Source organism: Populus alba, chromosome 16 (assembly GCF_005239225.2).
Source record: "Populus alba chromosome 16, ASM523922v2, whole genome shotgun sequence".
NCBI lineage: Eukaryota > Viridiplantae > Streptophyta > Magnoliopsida > Malpighiales > Salicaceae > Populus > Populus alba.
This window is the reverse complement of record NC_133299.1, coordinates 3,502,517-3,518,535: the sequence shown is the minus strand read 5'-3', so window position 1 is coordinate 3,518,535 and position 16,019 is coordinate 3,502,517.

The following is a 16,019-nucleotide window of genomic DNA, read 5'->3' as shown; positions in this document are numbered from 1 at the left end:
CATCTGGCGATTCCTTTTTACCGAATGCTATCGATGTCGTTTTTCCTGTTGGCAGGGTTTGAGAATCCTTATCTTCTCTTCTTGTTGTTCTAGAATCAACTCAATGATTCTTTCTTCGTCCATAATCTTGTTGGAATGCACTAAGATCTCCTCCTGTAACGATCCAAAAAAACATACATGCAATGATTTATGATTAGATGCAATGCATGCATTCGTACCTGGTTTTGAAACATAGGCCCCATCCTCATCTTCTTGTTCGTGAGACTGCCTCTCAACATGAGCTTGCTTTTGAAATCGTATGCTGGATTCATCTCTCGTGTTGCCTCCTATCATATCTTGGGGAAGAAGTCTTCGACTTTTTTACAAGTAGCCCCTTTTTTCTCCAAATTTACGACTTGTCCTTGCCTCTTTGTCATGCTTTTGTTAAATGCTTTATCTTTTTCAAATCTACGGGCCCTCATCCCGTTTTGAAAACATGTAAAACCTTTCAGGAAATAATCTTTTATTGCCCCCTAGTGTGGAGTGCAACTATATGTCAAGAAGATCTGATTTGGTGCTCTCCAATTGATGGAGTCATCTCTTTAGTCATGTGTAAAAAGTTCTTTTAAGTAAAAGATTTCAAATGCTATGAGATCATATGTTTTATATATATATATATATATATATATATATATATATATATATATATATATATATATAAAAGGCTCTTTACAAAGAGAATTCATGGTCAGACTTTAATTTTGTTGATTGGGAAATTACGAAATACATCAAGCATAATATTTCCTTATAGAGTCAGAATTCACGGGCCTAAATAGATCTTCTCCATCCATTCTAGAGAACAATTAAAGCTTCTCCCAAAAACGCTTTCTTTACCACTAAAGGGCCCTCATTGTTTGGCGTCCATTTACTCTGACCTTCTCCTGGTAAAAGACAACATTTTCTTCAATATAAGATCTCCTTCGTGGAACCCTCAAGGTCGAATCCTCTTGTTGTATGATTTGGCCATCCTTCTTTGATAAAGTTGATGATGACAGATTGCGGCTATCCTCTTTTCACTTATCAGATTCAACTGTTCACATTTAACCTTGTCCCATTCTAACTCTTCTAGCTCAAAGTCTATCAATACTCTTAATGAGGGGATTTCAACTTCTAAAGGTATTACCGCCTCCATTTCATATACCAACGTATACAGGGTGACTCTTATTGAGGTTCAGATTGCAGTGGGGTACGTGTGAAGGGCAAATGACAACATCTCATACCAATCCTTGTAAGTGAATACCATTTTCTAAATAATCTTCTTGATATTTTTGTTAGAAGCTTCTACCGCACTATTCATCTTTGGCTTGTATGGCGAGGAATTGGCATACTTGATTTTTTCATTTAGCGCAGAGTTCTATTATCATCTTGCTATTGAAGTTCTGGGCATTATTAATTTTTCTAGTGGACCATATCGATGGATCAAATATCTTTCCATAAATTTCTTCACCACTTTTTTCACGTCATCGAAACATCTCAACAAAGTTTTGTTAAATGATTTCTTATACAAAGTTTCCCCATCAAGATAGAAATCCATTGCCAACCTCCTCAACGTCTTCTTATTGATTTTTGGATGCCCCCACAGGATATGTCTGGTTTTGGATGAAATTCTTGATATCATAGTGCCAAGGGTTTCCATCAATTTCTCTTTCAAACTGAGCAATAATGAGCTAAGTTATTTCTTATATCAATGTGTATTGGTTGTATCTTGTGCCCAAAGTCTATTCTAGCCATAGAAGCTGGCGTGACCAAAACATCAAAATGGTTTCTTTCCCTTCCTAGATGGGTGAACTTTATTTCCTCAAATTCTCTAGCCCATTTAGACAAGTATTCTTGGCAAGGTCTCAACTTCTCGTCCTTGGTTTGCCCTTTTCCTTTCACTTGACAAATAATCAAAATCGAGTCTCCAATACACATCTATCTTTCTGATGTTTAGCTCTAATGCAACCTTTAAAATCGAGAATGCAAGCTTCAAACTCAGTTGTGTTGTTAGCGTACCCAAATTGCGATTTAACTAAAACCGGATACTGTTTCTTATTAGGAAAGATTAGCACTGCCCCCCACTTTATTACCACAACACCCTCAAAGTACATAATCCAACAATCTGATTTCCCTTACTCGACTGAAAGCATATTTTTATCCAAAAAATCAAATCTTAACAGCCCATAAACTTTCACAACATGGTCAGCTAGGTGATTGGCGATGACATTCATGGCTTTTTCTTGTCATATATACTATGTTGTACTCAGCTAGTAGAACTTGCCATTTTTCAATTCAACTCGATAGATAGGGGTGGATTCAGTAGGTATTGCTTGATTTTCGTGAAAGCTTCTTCACATTCTTATTCCAAATTCCAAGATTCTTCCTCCTTAACAATTTGAAGATGAGGTCATAAGTCGTGGTTAATTGGGATATAAATTGAGCAATGTAATTCAAACTTCCCAAGAACCTCCTTACATCCTTCTTAGTCTTGGGAGTTGGCATAGGTTGAATAGCCTTTACTTAATCAGGGTCCACTTCTATCCCTTTGTCACTCATCATAAATTCCAACAACTTCCTAGATTTCACCCCGAATGAACACCTTGCATGGTTAAGCCTCAACTTGTACTTTCTTAGTCTTTCAACTAATTCCTTCAATATTTGGTCATGATTCTCTCCCTCTCTAGGTCATGTCATCCACGTATACTTTAATCTCTTTTGCATCATGTTGTGAAATAAAGTTACCCTGGCACTTTGGTAGGTGCCCCCAACTTTCTTTAACCCAAACGGCATGACCTTGTAGCGGGTTTTCCAAGTTTGTTCATGTTGTTCGTTTTTGTGAATCCCCTAATGTTATTTTCCTACCATTATTCCTCTTCTACAACTAATATGGATTCTTTAAAGTCCGGCCATTCATTCTCAGTGTAAAGTGCAGGTGTAGTTATGGAAGATTCGTTTTGAAAAGAAAAATGATGTGTAAAAACACCAAGATGAACTTTTTGAAAAGGCATTTGGAACCTCGATTTAAAAAGTTGAAAAAGGAAAACAACACAATATCATGATCAAACAAGCATTGTTGATTAAATCACCAAATGAAGCTTCTTGGGTCTCCCAATTCTAGAACATCTCTCCCTTTATGGATGCAAAAAGATATTATGGAGCATACATCCTAAGGATAGGCTCTAGTTCCTTTATGTGAGACATTGGGTAGGTTTACTACTGGGTCTCTAAAAAGGGTCTCTTGCTGTTCCAGTGATCACCCTCGTAAAGGCGATATGGAGGTCCAGCAGATAGTGGGATGGCACGTGTACCAATCACAATCAGTCTAAACACTCAGCAAAGAGTTGGGGTTTACACAAACTTAAACCTTGACTCAAGTCATAAGGCAAGCTGCTAGTCCCCCACTTAACCTTAAAGTTACAGGTGTGTGCCCTCATAATATAATAACAATAATAAAGTGATGCATGACCATGCCATGTACGATAGAATGTAAAGATGTATGCTAAAGCTTTTAAACAAAGCATCGTAAGAAAACAAAAACCAATAACACATAGCATAAAAAACAAAAAAATCAAGCTTAGTCCAAGGGTCCCCAGTGGAGTCGCCATTCTGTCACACCCCACAAAAATTTTATAAAGGCACGACATCGGCTGGCGATCTTCGTTGTGTTCTAAGGATTTGGTTCTTTGGAGTCGCCACCTAGTATTTGGTCACTAGGAACCCTAACTGGTCTTTCAGAGATTCTAAGGCAAGGGACTGGTTGCGTAAAGGGAAGGTACTAGCACCCCTAATACGCCCTACCTAAGGTAAGCTGCTTGGTGTTTGGTTTGCTCTATAGTCTATGGTGTTGGTGTTTTCTAATCCCGTCAACTCGTAAATCGCAAGGAAAAGAGAATAAAAAGAACGAAGAAAATTTCACAATTCCTAAAAAAAATTACTTTTCACGGCTCGTAAACCGTGGAGAAAAAAAATTTTAATTTTGAAATATTCTCGATCGCAGCCAAAGCTTCTTTCAAACATGTGCGTTGATTTATTACTCCCGATAATATTTTGGATGTTCGTCCTTTTAAGGATTTCTTCATCCAAACATTAGCGGTGAACAATAACCACAACTTCTCCTCCCAAAATAAGATTTTTATAGTTTTTTGGAATATTGGCCAATATCCTTTGGAGTTTTACAAACGGGTTGTAAAATCCACAAATGCAAGAAAATGATTTTGTGTTTAAGAAATCTATGCGAAAACACATTTTCAAAACTTCCAATATTTTTTTTTTATATATAAAAAGAACATTCAAAACATGCTAGTGTATTGGCCGTATGCATGAAAACAAAACATTTTTTTTTAGTAAACATTTTTTTTTGACGAAAACCGGGTATTTTAATACCGAATTTGTATCTTGACAATATAAAAATACAAACCGGTATTGACCCAAAATACAATAATAAAATTACAGAAAAATCACAAATTCTTTGAAATAATTTTTTTTGAAGATTTTTTTATTATTTTTTTTTTTTTTTTAGGGCTGACCCATCGGGGCCCACATGGCTGGGCTGAACCCAGCAGGCCTCATGTGAACAGTGAAATAAATATGATGTGAACAGTGAAATAGCATTTCACTGTTCACGTGAATTATATGTGATGTGAACAGTGAATTAACATTTCACTGTTCAAGTGAATTATATTTCACTTCAACAGTGAAATGCAAGGAAATGGTGCATGCACAGCGACGAAGGGGGTGCAAACCTGGTGGCAGAAATGATGTTGAAGACGATGGCGAACACTCCCAGTGATGCTGGTGGCGGTGGACAGGAAGCCAATGGGGGCTCACGATGGTTCTGACGGTGGCAGTGGTTGGGAAGCGCAACTGTTTTCTGCAGTATTTCTTCTTCTTTATGTAGACGCACGTACCTCTGTCTTCCTCCTTTTTGCTTATGTCTGGTTCTTCTCCTCTTGATCCCGGGTGTTTCCTTCTGTCAGCTGTTCATCCTTCTCTGTGTACAATGGTCTCCCCTCTCGGTCGTCCCCTCACTGTCTCATTGCTTTTTTTTGTTTTGTTTCCTCCTCCCTCTCTTCTCTGTCCGTTCCTTCTCCGGTTTCTTCTCTCTCTCTCTTCGGGTTCTCTCCTCCTCTCTCTCTTCGGTTTTCTTTGTTTTTTCTTTTGGGTTCTTTTTTTTTATTTTCTGTCTTCCTCCTCCCTCTTCTCTCTTTCGGTTCTCCATTTATAGAACCAGCGGGCGTGGCTTCACCGTGGAGCCAAGGAGCGGGTCGAGGAGCGGCTGTCCAGGCGGGCCTCCCTCGGCTTCGGCAGCGCGGCGGGTGGTCGGCCAGTGTCTTCTGTCGGTGGCCCACCGGCGTGGGGCCTCGGTCGGTGACAAGAGGGACCTGCAGAAAAATAAATAATGCAAACTTTTCCTTCTTCCCCGCTGTAATGTTCGGGGGAAGAAGAAAGTGAACAGTGCCGTTCAAAACGGCACCGTTCGGTCTCTTTTTTTTTTTTTTGCATGAAACGGCGTCATTTTGGATAAAACGCGCCGTTCCATTTTAAAATAAAGGCGCCAGAACATTTCTTGAATCAGTCCTTAATCATCTGTGTTCAATTCAATTTCGTCCCTTCCAATTTCGGTCCGTCCCCATAGTTGGCCGCGTTTTCCACTTTGATCCTTGGCCTCTGATTTATGCAATTTAGCCCTCAATTGATCAATAAACTTCTAATTTCTTCAATTAAGCCCTTGGATCAAATTCAAACAGCCCCCTCTATCTTTGCGCCTTCTCCAAATTGGTCCCTGGTTTCGGATTTTTACAATTAAGTCCCTAATTGGCCATTAAACTTCAATATTTATGCAATTAAGCCCCTGATTTGACCCAATAAATTCCTAAAAAAATATATAATTTGGCCCCAGAACTTTTAATTTCTTCTAATTAAAGCCCAAATTGACTTAAAAATCAATTTTTTCTTGCAATCAAATCCTTTATAAATTCAAATAAAAATCCAATTAAGTCCATAAACATCCAAATTTGGGCTTCTCCTCAAAATTTAAATTTTCCTTCTCAATAGGGCTCTCATCCTTCAAGAAAATACTGTAAAAAATCCAATCTTTGTATCTTTATACTCCTTGACCAGTTTTCTAACCATTTTCTGAGTGCTTCTGCCTTCCGTTATTTTTCTAGCCTCTTTTGGCTATTTATTTTATTTATTTTTGTGGGGACCCAAAAATGGGTTACAACACATAGCTTTGAAATGTCTTGAGAACTATTAACTATCCTTTTCTGGCTGTCAGTTTCCTCTAAAAACCAGACATATTAGTCGCATCCTGTACGGCCTAAATTCTTCACAACCACTACGAGTTGTCTCACATATCTGCACCATTTAAGAGCATTTCTTAGGGCAATTACTAAACGTTCAAGTTAAAATTCATGTGTACACTTGACAATTTTCTTCACTGCAAAACATGTCATTTTTATCACAGAGATTATTTTTTAAAATATATTTTTTAAAAAAATACATTAAAATAAAATTAAAAATGTTAACATGAAATAAAAAAATAAATTCAAATTTACTGAAAAATGTGGCTAGGCCGCACAAACACACGTACCCTAATTAGAGTTTGCTTACTGGAAACTTTTTTTCACTTGGATTATTTTGTGTTGCCAAATGAGATGATTCCTATCCACATTAGGGATGCCAACTTGGCTCGGAGGACAAAAAATTGAAGGAAAATGTCATAAACCAACAAGAGTATGGTAGTGCTGGTTTGTTTTTATTTAGAAAATTTTTTTTTTCCTTTTATTATTTGCTTTTTTTTAGTCCTCATACAATCCTCTTTTTGTAATTTTAGATTAGACGATTCATTACGTCTCGACAACATCTGCCTCTTACAGTACAAAAGAATTATCCCTTCCAAAATCCCTCAATGGTGTCATATTGCCTCTTCTAGCTGTATATATAGAGTAAATCGATCGTTCCCTTGCATATAGGTGCGTTTCTTTAATATGATTATAAATTAAAAAAAACAGAAGAAAAAAAGCGTTGCCCCACATCCATAAATTGCTAGTGATTTTTGTGTAGTAAGAACATGGCATATGTCTAATACAGTAAGCAAATTGCCTTCAAGGCATGACCATCCCTTGCATATGTTTGTATGAATTTCTCCATTTTTAAATAAATATTATATGGTTTTAAGTTTTACGTGTATATATATTCTAAATGATAATATGATTTTATCAATTAAAGAATGTATATTCACTTCAAGTTGCGATGAGCAGATGATCGAGAACGATACTGCCTTGGCAGTTTCGATCCATGCCATAAAATTGTGTGGAAAAACGATCAAAACTTCGGCTCAGAAAATATCTTTTTAAGTCAAGCAATCACTGAATTTAGCCTGTTGAACTCGGAAACATGCCCCATGGCGGCTAAGGTAATGTTTTTTACTTAGATGACAAGCACAGATCATGATAGACTTGGGGGCTGTATTTTTTTTTAGTTTTAAAAAATAAAAATAAATAAAATAATATTATTTAAAAGTATTTATAAGAAAAAAAAAACATTTGAGTACAAAAACACTTAAAAAAAAAATTTATTTCTATCTCAATCTTAATACACGCACTAAATAAGAGAAATCAATTAAAGACTCGAAAAATCTGGTGTTAAATTAACACAAGAAATGATTAATTAAAAGAAAATTGTTATACATTGGCGTACAGAATTGGCCGGCAACATTAATGCTAGATGCAGGTTTATATTAAAGAGAGCAAGCCAAGAGTGATGAATCGAGAAGCATGTCTGAGAAAATTACATTAATGTTTATAACTAATAATAATACAGCTTTGCAATGGAAGAATGATTGTTCTTAAATTAAATTGCAATCGAGTTCGTTGCAATTACCTGACTAATTCTCTTAATACAGCACATGAAAGCCAGAGAGGTACAAGCATTGATGAACAAGACAGACTTTGAGGGAAAGCTAGGCTTACGTAATCTTCCCTGAATAAACTGTCAACCTCGTATCGGAGAAATGGTTTTCCTATCGTTTACCATCTCATGTGCCCCAACTGGAAAAGATCTTCTGTCAATGCACGGTTAATTTTAACACCTTCAGGTCTCACAAATAAAGCTCCAGTGCCAATGATTATTCAAATTCTTATGTGGCTAGTTTCACAGTTTATGCAGCTAGAAGCCGATTTGGAGCCACTTCTGTTTCGCTTTTACCTGATTCCTTTGAGCAAATCATTTGTCTCTCACGGTTCCATCTTCCTCTGAAATATTTTTTCCCTTAATTTTGCAACTATTAATTTGATCATAGTTGAGAATAATTAGGAGGCTTAACCTAATAGGTTAGCCAACCCTTTCTATATATATGAGTAGGGCAATATACAATAGTAAAGGTGGAGATTACCACATAAGAATATGACTACAATATTTCCTATATAATTACATTCTATAATACGCCCCCTCAAGCTGAGGGTGGAGGATCAACCCGAAGCTTGAATCTAAGACCAGTAAATGAAGCAGCAAGAAGTGGCTTAGTGATGACATCGGCAAGTTGATCCTGAGAGGAAATAAAACGAATCTGAATCTCCTTCTTCGCAACTCTATCTTGGACAAAATGATAATCAATCTCAATATGTTTTGTGCGAGCATGAAATATAGGGTTTGCGGACAAATATGTGGCACCAAGGTTGTCACACCAGATAATAGGGGCAGAAGGAGTCGGAATCTGAAGATCCGTTAACAAGTACTAAAGCCAGATAACTTCAGCCGTGCCATCGGCTAAGGCTTTGTACTCAGCTTCCGTCGAAGAACGAGCAACAGTGCGTTGCTTACTCGATTTCCACGAAATTGGTGTCTGACTAAAGAACACAAGATAACCACCTGTAGACTTTTTATCCTCAATACTACCAGCCCAATCTACATCTGTAAAACCGTGTAAAGCAAAGGAAGAGCTGCGAGTAATATGTAAACCATGTGATGTCGTACCACAGAGATAACGCAAGATGCGTTTCACGGCAGCCCAATGGGATTCTGTAGGAGCATGCATAAATTGACAGACCCGGTTAACAGCAAAGCAAATATCCGGGCGTGTGAAAGTGAGATATTGGAGAGCACCAACAAGTTGCCGAAAACGAGTAGCATCAGAAAACAATGGATCCGACATAATGGTGGCTTTGGATGCCGAAATAGGAGTATCAACTGGTTTACAGGATAACATACCAGCTCGTGTGAGGATATCAAGTGTATATTTATGTTGACAAAGCATAAGTCCCAGACCAGTACACTGCGCTTCAATACCCAAGAAATAATGAACATCACCTAAATCCCGAAGTTTAAATTCTGAGCTCAATAGCTGAATGAGTCATTGTAGCAGAGTTCCATTATTACCCGTAAGCATAATAGCATCAACATAAACCAAAAGATAACAAATATCACTACCAACCGAGAAGATAAACAATGAGGTATCCACTTTAGAAGCACGAAAACCAATGGATAATATAAAATCATTCAGACGAGTGTACCAAGCCCGTGGAGCCTGTTTTAACCCATATAGAGATTTATGCAATCGACATACATGACCTAGGAGTGCAGAATCAACAAAACCTGGAGGTTGTTTCATGTAAACCTCTTCATCAAGGACTCCATTTAGAAATGCATTATGAATGTCAAGCTGATGAATTTTCCAACCACTCGAAACTGCAATGGAGAACACTAAGCGGACTGTTGCCTGTTTGATAACAGGACTAAAAGTTTCTGAGTAATCAATACCTTCTTGCTGAGTGAAGCCCCTAGCAACCAGGCGCGCCTTATACCTCTCAATGCTACCATCAGATCTACGTTTAATTTTGTAGACCCATCGGCTACCAACAACATTCATAGACGGATGAAACGACACTAAAGTCCATGTTTTGTTTGCGCGTAAGGCCTGAATTTCCTCTCGCATAGCATTATGCCACGCCTCATATCTGTTAGCATCAGGAAAAATAAGTGGCTTATGCGAGGGAGGAGAAGTTACCCGACTGACAGAAGCAACAGGGGTGGCTGCCGTGGTGGTGATCAGTGCTGTCTTGGGCTGTCTCGGACGAAGAACCATGGGGTGTTTAGGAGCAGCTGGATATGGAGTAGCAGCACCTGTACCTGGAATGTGCTGAAGAGGATAAGAGGAGAGATCAACACAAAGTTGCAGACTAGGAGGTGAAGCCGGGGAGGTGCTAGGTTGTGCCGCTACTGAATCCTGCAATTCAGAACCTGTTCCTGCACAATAATCATTGGAAAGACAAGCACGTGGTGATAGTATGGCTGTGTGGGGTGGTGAGGCAGGTTCGGTTGAATCAACGGGCAGGGGAGTAAGCTGGGGGGTTACGGCAAGGGGCAAAGGTGGGTTGTGTGTTTTGCCGAGTTGGGAAGGAAGAGGCTGAAAACAGGAAGGGGGTTGCAGTGATGGAAGATAGGTAGGTGGAGTGGGGGGAACCGGGGGTGTTGTTACCTGTTTAGACTTTTTAAAAGGAAAGACACATTCATGAAAACGAACATGACGGGAGACATAGACACGACCAGACTTTAAATCAAGACAACGATAACCAAGATGAGACGAGCTATAGCCTAAAAACACACAAGGAGAAGACCAAAAATCTAATTTATAAGCATGATATGGACGTAAAAATGGAAAATAAAGACACCCAAAAGTGCGTAGAAAGTTATAATCAGGAGTGCGATGAAACAGACACGCAAAAGGAGATTTATTTTGAAGAACAGGATTAGGCATGCGATTAATAAGATAGACAGATGATTCCATAGCATAGTTCCAAAAACGCAATGGGGCATTACACTGGCCTAAGAGGGTTAGGCCAGTTTCGACAATATGTCTATGACGACGTTCAACTATGCCATTTTGTTCATGAGTATGAGGACAAATTAATTGATGATGAATACCAATTGTTTGAAAAAATTTATTTAATTTACGATATTCACCACCCCAATCAGTTTGAACAGATTTAATTTTAAGAGAAAACTGACGCTCAACAAGTGTCTGAAAACGTTGAAACGTGGAAAATACATCAGATTTTGCAACAAGCGGATAATACCAGATATATTTAGTGTGCGCTTCAACAAAGATAACAAAATAACGAAAACCATCAGAAGAAAACATTAGAGCAGGGACCCAAACATCACTAAAAATTAATTCAAGTGAGGTAGAAGTTTTGTGACCCGTCGGTCGTAATGACAAACGGGATGACTTGCCTAATGGACATGCTTGATATTGAGTAAAAGATCGTTTAGACGTACAAATAATTTTATTATCAGAAACTAACAAATTTAGAATGCGAGGAGTTGGATGACCTAAACGATGATGCCACAAGTCGGCAGTCGCGGAAATGCAAGGAGACCAAAAAGCTTGAGGAACTGACGTAGCCGAGGACTCGGAGAGAACATAAAGACCATCATGACTCCGATCGGAAAGAAGAACTTCCTTGGTGAAGAGATCCTTCACGTAAAACACAGAATCGTGAAATTCAAAATAAACATGATTATCACGACAGAATTTCTGAACAGATAACAACGGTTTGGTAATGTGAGGCACACGAAGAACATTAGTCAATGTAAACAAGCGTTTGGGGGAATATAAAGTAGTATGTCCAACATGGGATATGTCAAGGGCCTTACCATCACCAACATGCAAGAAATCATTACCAAGATAAGGAGCAGAATCAGTTAGAGTTGCAAGATCAGGCGTCACATGTTGATTCGTGCCGGTGTCGGGAAACCAAGTCGTTGTAGCAGAATCATTCGCAACAGCAAGGTGAGCAGAGGGCTGCTGTGTGCTGCTGTGAAACTGATAGCATTGAAGAGCTGAATGGCCAGAAGTGGAACATAATTGGCAATGGACATGTCCAGACCACTGCCCCTGATTTGGCCGGAAATCTGCAGCAAAGGTGCGCCTGTTCTGCCACTGATTTTGCCTCCAATCTGCAGCGGAGTGACCTCTGTTTGGGGCCTGAAATCTGTTGGTGTTTGAGCGCCAATTACCTCTAGAACGTCCCCTGTTTCTGCTGTGATTAGTCATGGCATAATAAGCAGAATTCGGAGGTGTTGGCAGCAATGGTGGCTGCTGCGGCAGAGAAGAAGAAGACAGCAGTGATGAAGAGGATAAACCGACAGCCATGGAGTGAAAGGAATTCTTGTGCAGAAACTCATGGGTAAGGAGATGGCTATGAAGATCAACATATGATAGCGGTTTAGCCTTGGTTATGAGACTAGTTACCAAGTCTTTGAACTCACTGCGAAGTCCACAAAACACATAGAGATTGAAATCTTCAAGGGACATTGGGCGACCAGCAGCAGCCAATTCGTCAAATAACGATTTGGCTTGTTGCATATACATACTAACCGATGCATCACCTTGCCAAAGGTCTTGAAAGGATCCATGTAGTTGCATGATCCGGGAATTAAATGGAGAGGCAAGTGCCTTCTCAAGCGTGCGCCAAACACAATGTGAAGTAGAACAATCTACTACAAGATGCAGCACATCCACGGAAAGAGAGGTGAGTAGAGCACTCAAAATAAGTTGATCTTGTTGCTTCCAACGAAGAAAAGAGGGGTTGATGGCAGAAGAAGAACCAGCCGAAGCATCAATCATATGAGATGGAGGACACGGCAAGGAGCCGTCAACAAAGTGAAAAACACCTTGACCAAGGAGATATGGCTTCATCTACATTCTCCAATAAAGATAGTTTGTGTTCGTAAGTTTCAACGACACAACATGGTGGGTGTTTGATAGAGGAACCATTGTTGTAGATTGTGTTCCCATGAGAGGCCAAGGAACGGCAGAGTCATGAGAAGAAAAATCAGAATTCGGAGGTGTTGGAAGTTGTTCTCGGCCAGCAGTAGGAAGAGGGCTAGCCGGTGATGATGCAGCACCGGTGGAGGGAGAGATGGCAACGGCGACAGCAAGAGGAGAGTCCATGGGGGAGAAAATTAGGGCCGACTGCAAAGAGAGAAAAAATTAGGAGGCTCTGATACCAAGTTGAGAATAATTAGGACGCTTAACCTAATAGGTTAGCCAACCCTTTCTATATATATGAGTAGGGCAATATACAATAGTAAAGGTGGAGATTACCACATAAGAATATGACTACAATAGTTCCTATATAATTACATTCTATAATAATCATGAACCCCTTCATTTTCCATTAAGTACTGTTCAGCTACACATTCATTGCGAAATACCCTTCTGCCAATGACATAGCTGCTTCCTTCTTTCTTGATGAGAATGTGCTCGCAAGCTAATTCTAAGACCTCAGATTCTAAGCAAAAGCCTCTCCCAAAAGTGTATCTCAAGTTTAGCTTTCGTCATAGTAGGAGCTAGTTTATTTTTCACCACTTGTGCACACACCCCAAGACCGGTTATCTGAAAAAACATGGCATTATTTAACAGAGCAAAACAACAACAAGAACGTGAAAGACTTGATCAATCAGTTCAAGGAAACTAACAATAAATTTTTTTATTGTTAACTAACACAAAAGCTTGAGAATGAGGAAAAGTATGATAGAAGGTAAATTGGAAAGAAAAAAAATGAAATTTAAAGCAGGGAACACAGATCAATCAAGGTAAACAAGATAGAGGACAAACATGACGGAAAGTCTGGAAATTCATGCAGAATCCTAGACCATTATAAGCCAACAATATCTTATTTGTCCATCTACAAATTTGTCACTTGTATACAAAGCTTAGAAACTCCACCAGATTTTCAAGCAAATATGAAATAAATTGTAATGTTTTGAAATAAATGAGTTGGAAAATACAATAAAGCCCTTGAAGGCTTAAAAGTTGGAATAAATGAATAAGGGGTATTGTAATAATTCAACAAATTTAATATATATAAATTGAAAAAAAAAAGAAGGATCTGAAATTAGAGAGCAGAACTGTGAGAGAGAAGGGAGGAAGAAGAAGAGGAGGAGAAAAGAAGGGAAAATAAGGGAAAAAGGAAGAGATTTGGAGGAAATAAATAAAAAGGTAAGATTTAGGTTGTTTAATGTGTATACTATGTTAATTAAGCTTTAATTTCAGTTTTGATGAATGTTAGGGTTTTGAGAATTTGTGTTTTGGTTTAAATTGATGAATTAAATTGAATGATGGGGATTGATTGTTGTGGGTAATTGATTATTAAGTTGATTATGGAAGATTGTGATGATTTTGAGTTATAGTTTTGTTTGAATGGTGAATTTGTGTTAAAAATCAGGGGATAACAGTAGGTGATTTGTTAAAATTCTGGGTTTGAGGTTGAAGATGACAAAAATTCAATTTGGTCCCTCAATTTAAGGAAATTACAGTTTAGTCCCCAAACTTTGGAAAATTACAAATTGGTCCCTGGAGCATATTCCGAGATTCTGAACAGAATAACATATGAATTATGGACAGAATTACTCTATAGATAAGAGAATTTAACACTTTCAATTTAGTCCTTCAATTTGACAAAAAGTACGGTTTGACCCTAAAAATTTGGTAAAATTCTAGAATGATCCCTGGAGTATAATGATACATCCTGGACAGAATTGAGGATTAATTAAGGTCAGAATTTCAGTATATTCATGGATTTATGACAAATTTCAGTTTGGTCCTCCATTAGATGAAAATTACAATTTGGCCCTAAAAATATAGAAAAATTTCAGATTAGTCCCTAGCTGCAATACTAGATTTTTCAGATTAGTTTGATGAATAATTAATGGTAATTTAGTGAATTATTACCAATTCTATTAGTTGTTTTTATTATGGATTAGATTTCGGGAAAACCGTTAGATTTTGGATTTTTGAGAAAATTAACTATTTAGTTCAAAAAACATATAGGGTTATGGTATACACCCTTAGTTAAGTTTATTAAATAGGTTAAATGTTCTTTCGAGTCGTTCTTGAAAATCATTCCTTTGTATTCAGATAATCCTGATATTCTACCGGCGGGATGTTAGTAGGATTTTCTTCGGTGTCTACTTTTGAGTCAGGTGAGTGAATAATTTTCCATATGCATGAGAAATATTATAAATATTTGATTTGTTAATATGAATTGGATCATGTTTCTTGATAATATATATATATTATATATATATATATATATATATATATATATATATATATATATATATATATATATATCTGTGTGTGTGTGTGCGCGCGCGGCGATTATTATCCTTGATATGATAAAGCATGATCAATTATTGAATCTGATTTCTTGATATGAACCAATATGAATTGAATTTTGAATTGATAGCTCCTCATTTGATTGATGTCATGAGTTGAGTTTTAAGCTATGAATATGTTTGTTAGATTATGATTATGAACCTATAGTATATCAGTCAGAATACCCATGCTAACAGGGTAGTGTTAGTCTTTGTGCACATCGTATCTGAACACTAGTTGGTCAGGGGAGTCACCAACCTGTGTGGACTGATCATTCCACAGTACGGAGCCTCATGCTCATTGCATTTTGATTTTCTGACAAACTTTACCATATGATCTTCTTGTTATGGCCTATTTGAGAAACTTTTATATAAGAACCTAAAGCCATAATTGTATATATATTCTCATTGTTATATTATCTCGTGTGTGTATATTGAACATTATCTACTCACTGAGTTGTTGAACTCACCCTCTCATTATTTATTCTTTTCAGGCTTATAGCTTGATAGCAGGTCACTTTTATTGAACCTTCTGAACCTGCTTTTTTATTGTAATTTGTACTTTCTTTTTTTTATCAAGTTAGTGCTCCAAAACTATGAAATTATATTAACTCTTGTATTAAGACAATTACATTTATATTATTGAAGTTAGTTTGTTGTTAATGCTGCGTTAAACTCTGATTGAAGTTGTTTAAAGGATTGTATGTAAATTTGGGTTCGCATAGGTTTGGAACCTTGAAGGGGAACCTTGCCTATGTGCCGGTCATGGATCCGGGATTTGGGTCGTGAAAATAAATAACCACAATTAGGTGCTTATTGCAAAGAACATATCTATGAGG